Genomic DNA, 7877 nt, shown 5'->3' on the forward strand with positions numbered 1-7877 from the left:
ATGAGCATTCATGCATATATATAAGTGTATATGAATGGATGGGCCATTCTTCGTCTGTTGCCTGGTGCTACCTCGCTGATGTGGGAAACAGCGATTATGTATAATATAGTATAGCATAATAAAGAGCATCAGATTGGGGAAGAGCAGTGTGGTTTCAGAAGTGGTAGAGGATGTCTGGATCAGGTGTTTGCTTTGAAGAATGTATGTGAGAAATACTTAGAAAAGCAAATGGATCTGTATGTAGCATTTATGGATCTGGAGAAGGCATATGATAGAGTTGACAGAGATGCTCTGTGGAAGGTATTAAGAATATATGGTGTGAGAGGCAAGTTGTTAGATGCAGTCAAAAGTTTTTATCGAGGATGTAAGGCATGTGTACGTGTAGGAAGAGAGGAAAGTGATTGGTTTTCAGTGAATGTAGGTTTGCGGCAGGGGTGTGTGATGTCTCCATGGATGTTTAATTTGTTTATGGATGGGGTTGTTAGGGAGGTGAATGCAAGAGTTTTGGAAAGAGGGGCAAGTATGCAGTCTGTTGTGGATCAGAGAGCTTGGGAAGTGAGTCAGTTGTTGTTCGCTGAAGATACAGTGCTGGTGGCTGATACATGTGAGAAACTGCAGAAGCTGGTGAATGAGTTTGGTAAAGTGTGTGGGAGAAGAAGGTTGAGAGTAAATGTGAATAAGAGCAAGGTTATTAGGTACAGTAGGGTTGAGGGTCAAGTCAATTGGGAGGTAAGTTTGAATGGAGAAAAACTGGAGGAAGTGAAGTGTTTTAGATATCTGGGCGTGGATTTGGCAGCGGATGGAACCATGGAAGCGGAAGTGAATCATAGGGTGGGGGAGGGGGTGAAAATTCTGGGAGCGTTGAAGAATGTGTGGAAGTTGAGAACATTATCTCGGAAAGCAAAAATGGCTATGTTTGAAGGAATAGTGGTTCCAACAATGTTGTATGGTTGCAAGGCATGGGCTATGGATAGAGTTGTGTGCAGGAGGGTGGATGTGCTGGAAATGAGATGTCTGAGGACAATATATGGTGTGAGGTGGTTTGACTGAGTAAGTAATGTAAGGGTAAGAGAGATGTGTGGTAATAAAAAGAGTGTGGTTGAGAGAGCAAAAGAGGGTGTTTTGAAATGGTTTGGTCACATGGAGAGAATGAGTGAGGTAAGATTGACCAAGAGGATATATGTGTCAGAGGTCGAGAGAACAAGGAGAAGTGGGAGACCAAATTGGAGGTGGAAAGATGGAGTGAAAAAGATTTTGAGTGATCGGGGCCTGAACATGCAGGAGGGTGAAAGGCGTGCAAGGAATAGAGTGAATTGGAACGATGTGGTATACCGGGGCCGACGTGCTGTCAATGGATTGAACAAGGGCATGTGAAGTTTCTGGGGTAAACCATGGAAAGTTCTGTGGGGCCTGGATGTGGAAAGGGAGCTGTGGTTTCGGTGCATTATTACATGACAGCTAGAGACTGAGTGTGAACAAATGGGACCTTTGTTGTCTTTTCCTAGCACTACCTCGCACACATGAGGGGGGAGGGGGTTGATATTACATGAGCGGCGGGGTGGCGATGGGAATGAATAAAGGCAGACAGTATGAATTATGTACACGTGTATATATGTATATGTCTGTGTGTTTGTATACATGTATACGTTGAGATGTATAGGTATGTATATTTGCGTGTGTGGATATGTATGTATATACATGTGTATGTGGGTGGGTTGGGCCATTCTTTCGTCTGTTTCCTTGCGCTACCTCGCCAACACGGGAGACAGCGACAAAGCAAAATAAATAAATAATAAATAAATAAATATATGTATAATAAAGATAAGAAAAAATGTGAACTGTTTATGTATTTTACCAAATCAAACTCACTCATCAAAAGAAAAAAAAGAAAGAAAAGCTTGTTAAGCTATGACATAAAAAGAACTGGTGATTGGTAGTACTTGGTTTAAAAAGAGGGATACATGAGTATACATGCATGAGTGGGTTATATGATGGGAAAGCATTACAAGATTAAGTAATACCTGAGGCATTTAAAAGACAGATTCTTGGATGTGAATGCTCTGAGAATAGCAGCCAGTGGGACAGCAGGACTTATGATTACAAGTTTGTGGGGCCAAGGTTGAAGGTTTGAAAAGCAGCAAGTATGAATATGTACATGTGTATATGTGTATGTATATGTCTGTGTATGTATTTATACATTGAAATGTATGTATATATGTGTGTGTGAGCATTCGTGTATGTACATGTGCAAGTAGGTGGGTTGGGCCATTCCCTGCCTGTTTCCTTGCGTTACCTTCCTAACAAGGGAGATGGCAATTAAGTGTGATAAAAAATGAATAAAAAATATATATATATATAAATATATATATACTTATTTATTTATTAATTTATCAATTTATTATGCTCTGTTGCTGTCTCCCGTGTTAGCGAGGTAGCACAAGGAAACACATGAAATAATGGTCCAACCCACCCACATCCACATTTATATACATAAACGTCCACACACGCACATATACATACCTATACATTTCAACGTATACATACATATACATACACAGATATATACATATATACACATGTACATATTCATACTTGCTGCCTTCATCCATCCCATCATCACCACCCCACTACACATGAATTGGGACACCCCCCCACACACATTCGAGGTAGGGCTAGGAAAAGACAACAAAGGCCACATTCGTTCACACTCAGTCTCTAGCTGTCATGTGTTATGCACCAAAATCACAACTCCCTTTCCACATCCAGGACCCATGAAACTTTCCATGGTTTACCCCAGATGCTTCACACGCCCTGGTTCAATCCATTGACAGCATTTTGACCCCGGTATATGACATTGTTCCAATTCACTCTATTCCTTGCACGCCCTTCCCCCTCCTGTATGATCAGGCACCAATCGCTCAAAATCTTTTTCACTCCATCCTTCTACCTCCAATTTGGTCTTCCACTTCTCCTCATTCCCTCCATCTACGACACATATATCCTCTTTGACAATCTTTCCTCACTCATTCTCTCCATGTGTCCAAACCATTTCAAAACACCCTCTTCTGCACTCTCAACCACACTCTTTTTATTACCACATCTCTCTTAACCTTTCATTACTTACTCGATCAAACCAACTCACACCACATATTGTCCTCAAACACCTCATTTCCAACACATCCACCCCCTCTGCACAACACTATCTATAGCCCATGCCTCGCAACCATATAACATCGTTGGAACCACTATTCCTTCAAACATACCCATTTTTGCTCTCTGAGATAGCGTTCTTGCCTTCTACACATTCTTTAATGCTCCCAGAACCTTTGCCCCCTCCCTAACCCTGTGACTCACTTCTGCTTCCATGGTTCCATCCGCTGCTAGATCCACTCCCAGATACCTAAAACACTTCACTTCCTCCTGTTTTTCTCCTTTCAAACTTGCCTCCCAATTGACTTGCCCTTCAACCGTACTGAACCTAATAACCTTGCTCTTATTCACATCTACTCTTGCTTTCTTCTTTCACACACTCTACCAAACTCAGTCACCAGCTTCTGCAGTTTCTAACGCAAATCAGACACCAGCGATGTATCATCAGCGAACAACAACGGACTCACTTCCCAAGCCCTCTCATCCACAACTTGCCCCTCTCTCCAAAACTCTTGCATTCACCCCCCTAACAACCCCATCCATAAACAAATCAAACCACCATGGAGACCATGCACCCCTGCCATAAACCAACATTCACTGGGAGCCAATCACTTTCCTCTCTTCCTAACTGAACTCATGCCTTACATCCATGGTAAAAACTTTTCACTGCCTCTAGCAACTTACCTCTCACACCATATACTCTTAATACCTTCCATAAAGCATCTCTATCAACCATATCATATGCCTTCTCCAGATCCAAAAATGCTACATACAAATCCATCTGTTTTTCTAAGCATTTCTCACATATATTCTTCAAATCAAACACCTGATCCACACATCCTGTACCACTTCTGAAACCACACTGCTCTTCCCCAGTCAGATGCTCTGTACATGCCTTTACCCTCTCAATCAATACCCTCCCATATAATTTCCCAGGAATACTCAACAAACTTATACCTCTGTAATTTGAACACCCACCTTTATCCACTTTGCCTTTGTACAAAGGCACTATGCATGCATTCCGCCAATCTTTAGGTACTTTGCCATGATCCATACATACATTGAATATCCTTACCAACCAATCAACAACACAGTCACCCACTGCAACATCATCCAAATCTGCTGCCTTGCCAGCTTTCATCTTCCGCGAAGCTTTCACTACCTCTTCTCTGTTTACCAAACCATTCTCCTTGACCCTCTCACTTTGCATACCACCTCGACCAAGACACCCCACATCTGCCACTCTATCATCAAACACATTCAACAAACCTTCAAAATACTCACTCCATCTCCTTCTCACATCACCACTACTTGTTATCACCTCCCCATTTGCCCCCTTCACTGAAGTTCCCATTTGCTCCCTTGTCTTACGTACTTTATTTACCTCCTTCCAAAACATCTTTTTATTCTCCCTGAAATTTAATGATACTCTCTCACCCCAACCCTCATTTGCCCTCTTTTTCACCTCACAGTATATACATACGTATACTTATGTATATCTCGCTTTTTAAACCAGGTATTCCCAATCACCAGTCCTTTTTCAGCACATAAATCTACAAGCTCTTCACCATTTCCATTTACAACACTGAACACCCCATGTACACCAATTATTCCCTCAACTGCCACATTACTCACCTTTGCATTCTAATCACCCATCACTATAACCCGGTCTTGTGCATCAAAACCACTAACACACTCATTCAGCTGCTCCCATAACACTTGCCTCTCATGATCTTTCTTCTCATGCCCAGGTGCATATGCACCAATAATCACCCATCTCTCTCCATCAACTTTCAGTTTTACCCATATCAATCTAGAATTTACTTTCTTACACTCTATCACATACTCCCACAACTCCTGTGTCAGGAGTAGTGCTACTCCTTCCCTTGCTCTTGTCCTCTCACTAACCCCTGACTTTACTCCCAAGACATTCCCAAACCATTCTTCCCCTTTACCCTTGAGCTTCGTTTCACTCGGAGCCAAAACATCCAGGTTCCTTTCCTCAAACATACTACCTATCTCTCCTTTTTTCTCATTTTGGTTACATCCACACACATTTAGATACCCCAATCTGAGCCTACGAGGAGGATGAGCACTCCCCGCGTGACTCCTTCTTCTGTTTCCCCTTTTAGAAAGTCAAAATACAAGGGAGCACTCCCCGCATGACTCCTTCTTCTGTTTCCCATTTTATATATATATATTTTTTTTGGGGGGTCAAACCCAAAAAAGAAGAACGTACCTTGTGTTGGTTTAAGTTTTGGAATCGAGAGATTGTTTGCTATGCAAGAACAGAAACAACGAGCTGAAAATTGCAAACTTCGATCAACACAAACTGAGGTATTTGTAGCTGCTGCATGCAAAGGAATGGTACACGAGAGATTGAAACTTATTGGACTTCTGCATGAAGCTGGCTTAATTAAGGCTGAGAGTAGCTACAAGAACAACCCCAAGATTCTCAATCAACTACAGTATGCTGAAGACAATTTGATACCCTTAGTAGTTCTGACTGGGGAGTCAGAAGTTCAAGAGGGTGTGGTGAAATTACGTGAAACAGTCACACGTGAAGAGATCACAGTCAAGAGGGAGGAATTGGTAGACACAATCAAGCAGAGGCTTGCAAAAGCCTAAAAGGATCAGGTATTAAAAATGTTCTTTGCAAGCATGGTTTAAAACTAGTAATTTAAGTTTAAAGGCAGTAACAAGCACAGGAGGTCAAGAGAAAGGTGCAAGAGGTGAAAAAGAGGGCAAATGAGAGTTGGGGTGAGAGAGTTTCATTAAATTTTAGGGAGAATAAAAAGATGTTCTGGAAGGAGGTGAATAAAGTGCGTAAGACAAGGGAGCAAATGGGAACTTCAGTGAAAGACGCAAATGGGGAGGTGATAACAAGTAGTGGTGATGTGAGAAGGAGATGGAGTGAGTATTTTGAAGGTTTGTTGAATGTGTTTGATGATAGAGTGGCAGATATAGGGTGTTTTGGTTGAGGTGGTGTGCAAAGTGAGAGGGTTAGGGAAAATGATTTGGTAAACAGAGAAGAGGTAGTAAAAGCTTTGCGGAAGATGAAAGCCGGCAAGGCAGCAGGTTTGGATGGTATTGCAGTGGAATTTATTAAAAAAGGGGGTGACTGTATTATTGACTGGTTGGTAAGGTTATTTAATGTATGTATGACTCATGGTGAAGTGCCTGAGGATTGGCGGAATGCGTGCATAGTGCCATTGTACAAAGGCAAAGGGGATAAGAGTGAGTGCTCAAATTACAGAGGTATAGGTTTGTTGAGTATTCCTGGTAAATTATATGGGAGGGTATTGATTGAGAGGGTGAAGGCATGTACAGAGCATCAGACTGGGGAAGAGCAGTGTGGTTTCAGAAGTGGTAGAGGATGTGTGGATCAGGTGTTTGCTTTGAAGAATGTATGTGAGAAATACTTAGAAAAGCAAATGGATTTCTATGTAACATTTATGGATCTGGAAAAGGCATATGATAGAGTTGACAGAGATGCTCTGTGGAAGGTATTAAGAATATATGGTGTGGAAGGTAAGTTGTTAGAAGCAGTGAAAAGTTTTTATTGAGACGTAAGGCATGTGTACGTGTAGGAAGAGAGGAAAGTGATTGGTTTTCAGTGAATGTAGGTTTGCGGCAGGGGTGTGTGATGTCTTCATGGTTGTTTAATTTGTTTATGGATGGGGTTGTTAGGGAGGTGAATGCAAGAGTTTTGGAAAGAGAGGCAAGTATGAAGTCTGTTGTGGATGAGAGAGCTTGGGAAGTGAGTCAGTTGTTGTTCGCTGATGATAGAGCGCTGGTGGCTGATTCATGTGAGAAACTGCAGAAGCTGGTGACTGAGCTTGGTAAAGTGTGTGAAAGAAGAAAGTTAAGAGTAAATGTGAATAAGAGTAAGGTTATTAGGTACAGTAGGGTTGAGAGTCAAGTCAATTGGGAGGTAAGTTTGAATGGAGAAAAACTGGAGGAAGTAAATTATTTTAGATATCTGGGAGTGGATCTGGCAGCGCATGGAACAATGGAAGTGGAAGTGAATCATAGGGTGGGGGAGGGGCGAAAATTTTGGGAGCCTTGAAGAATGTTTGGAAGTCGAGAACATTATCTCGGAAAGCAAAAATGGCTATGTTTGAAGGAATAGTGGTTCCAACAATGTTGTATGGTTGCGAAGCGTGGCCTATGGATAGAGTTGTGCGCAGGAGGGTGGATGTGCTGGAAATGAGATGTTTGAGGACAATATGTGGTGTGAGGTGGCTTGATCGAGTAAGTAATGTGAGGATGAGAGAGATGTGTGGAAATAAAAAGAGTGTGGTTGAGAGAGCAGAAGAGGGTGTTTTGAAATGGTTTGGTCACATGGAGAGAATGAGTGGGGAAAGATTGACCAAGAGGATATATGTGTCAGAGGTGGAGGGAACAAGGAGAAGTGGGAGACCAAATTGGAGGTGGAAAGATGGAGTGAAAAAGATTTTGAGTGATCGGGGCCTGAACATGCAGGAGGGTGAAAGGAGGGAAAGGAATAGAGTGAATTGGATCGATGTGGTATACCGTGACGTGCTGTCAGTAGATTGAACCAGGGCATGTGAAGCGTCTGGGGTAAACCATGCAAAGTGTGTGGGGCCTGGATGTGGAAAGGGAGCTGTGGTTTCGGTGCATTATTACATGACAGCTAGAGACTGAGTGTGAACGAATGGGGCCTTTGGTGTTTTTCCTAGCGCTACCTCGCACACATGAGGGGG

At 42.3% G+C, this 7877-nt stretch overlaps 1 pseudogene; it reads left to right on the top strand.

The window, feature by feature from the left end:
* The first annotated feature begins 5430 nt into the window (after window positions 1–5430).
* Window positions 5431–5778, top strand: LOC139749324 (histidine--tRNA ligase, cytoplasmic pseudogene; annotated as a pseudogene).
* Window positions 5779–7877: the final 2099 nt, after the last annotated feature.

The sequence above is a fragment of the Panulirus ornatus genome, chromosome 7 (assembly GCF_036320965.1).
Source record: "Panulirus ornatus isolate Po-2019 chromosome 7, ASM3632096v1, whole genome shotgun sequence".
Classification (NCBI taxonomy): Eukaryota; Metazoa; Arthropoda; class Malacostraca; order Decapoda; family Palinuridae; genus Panulirus; species Panulirus ornatus.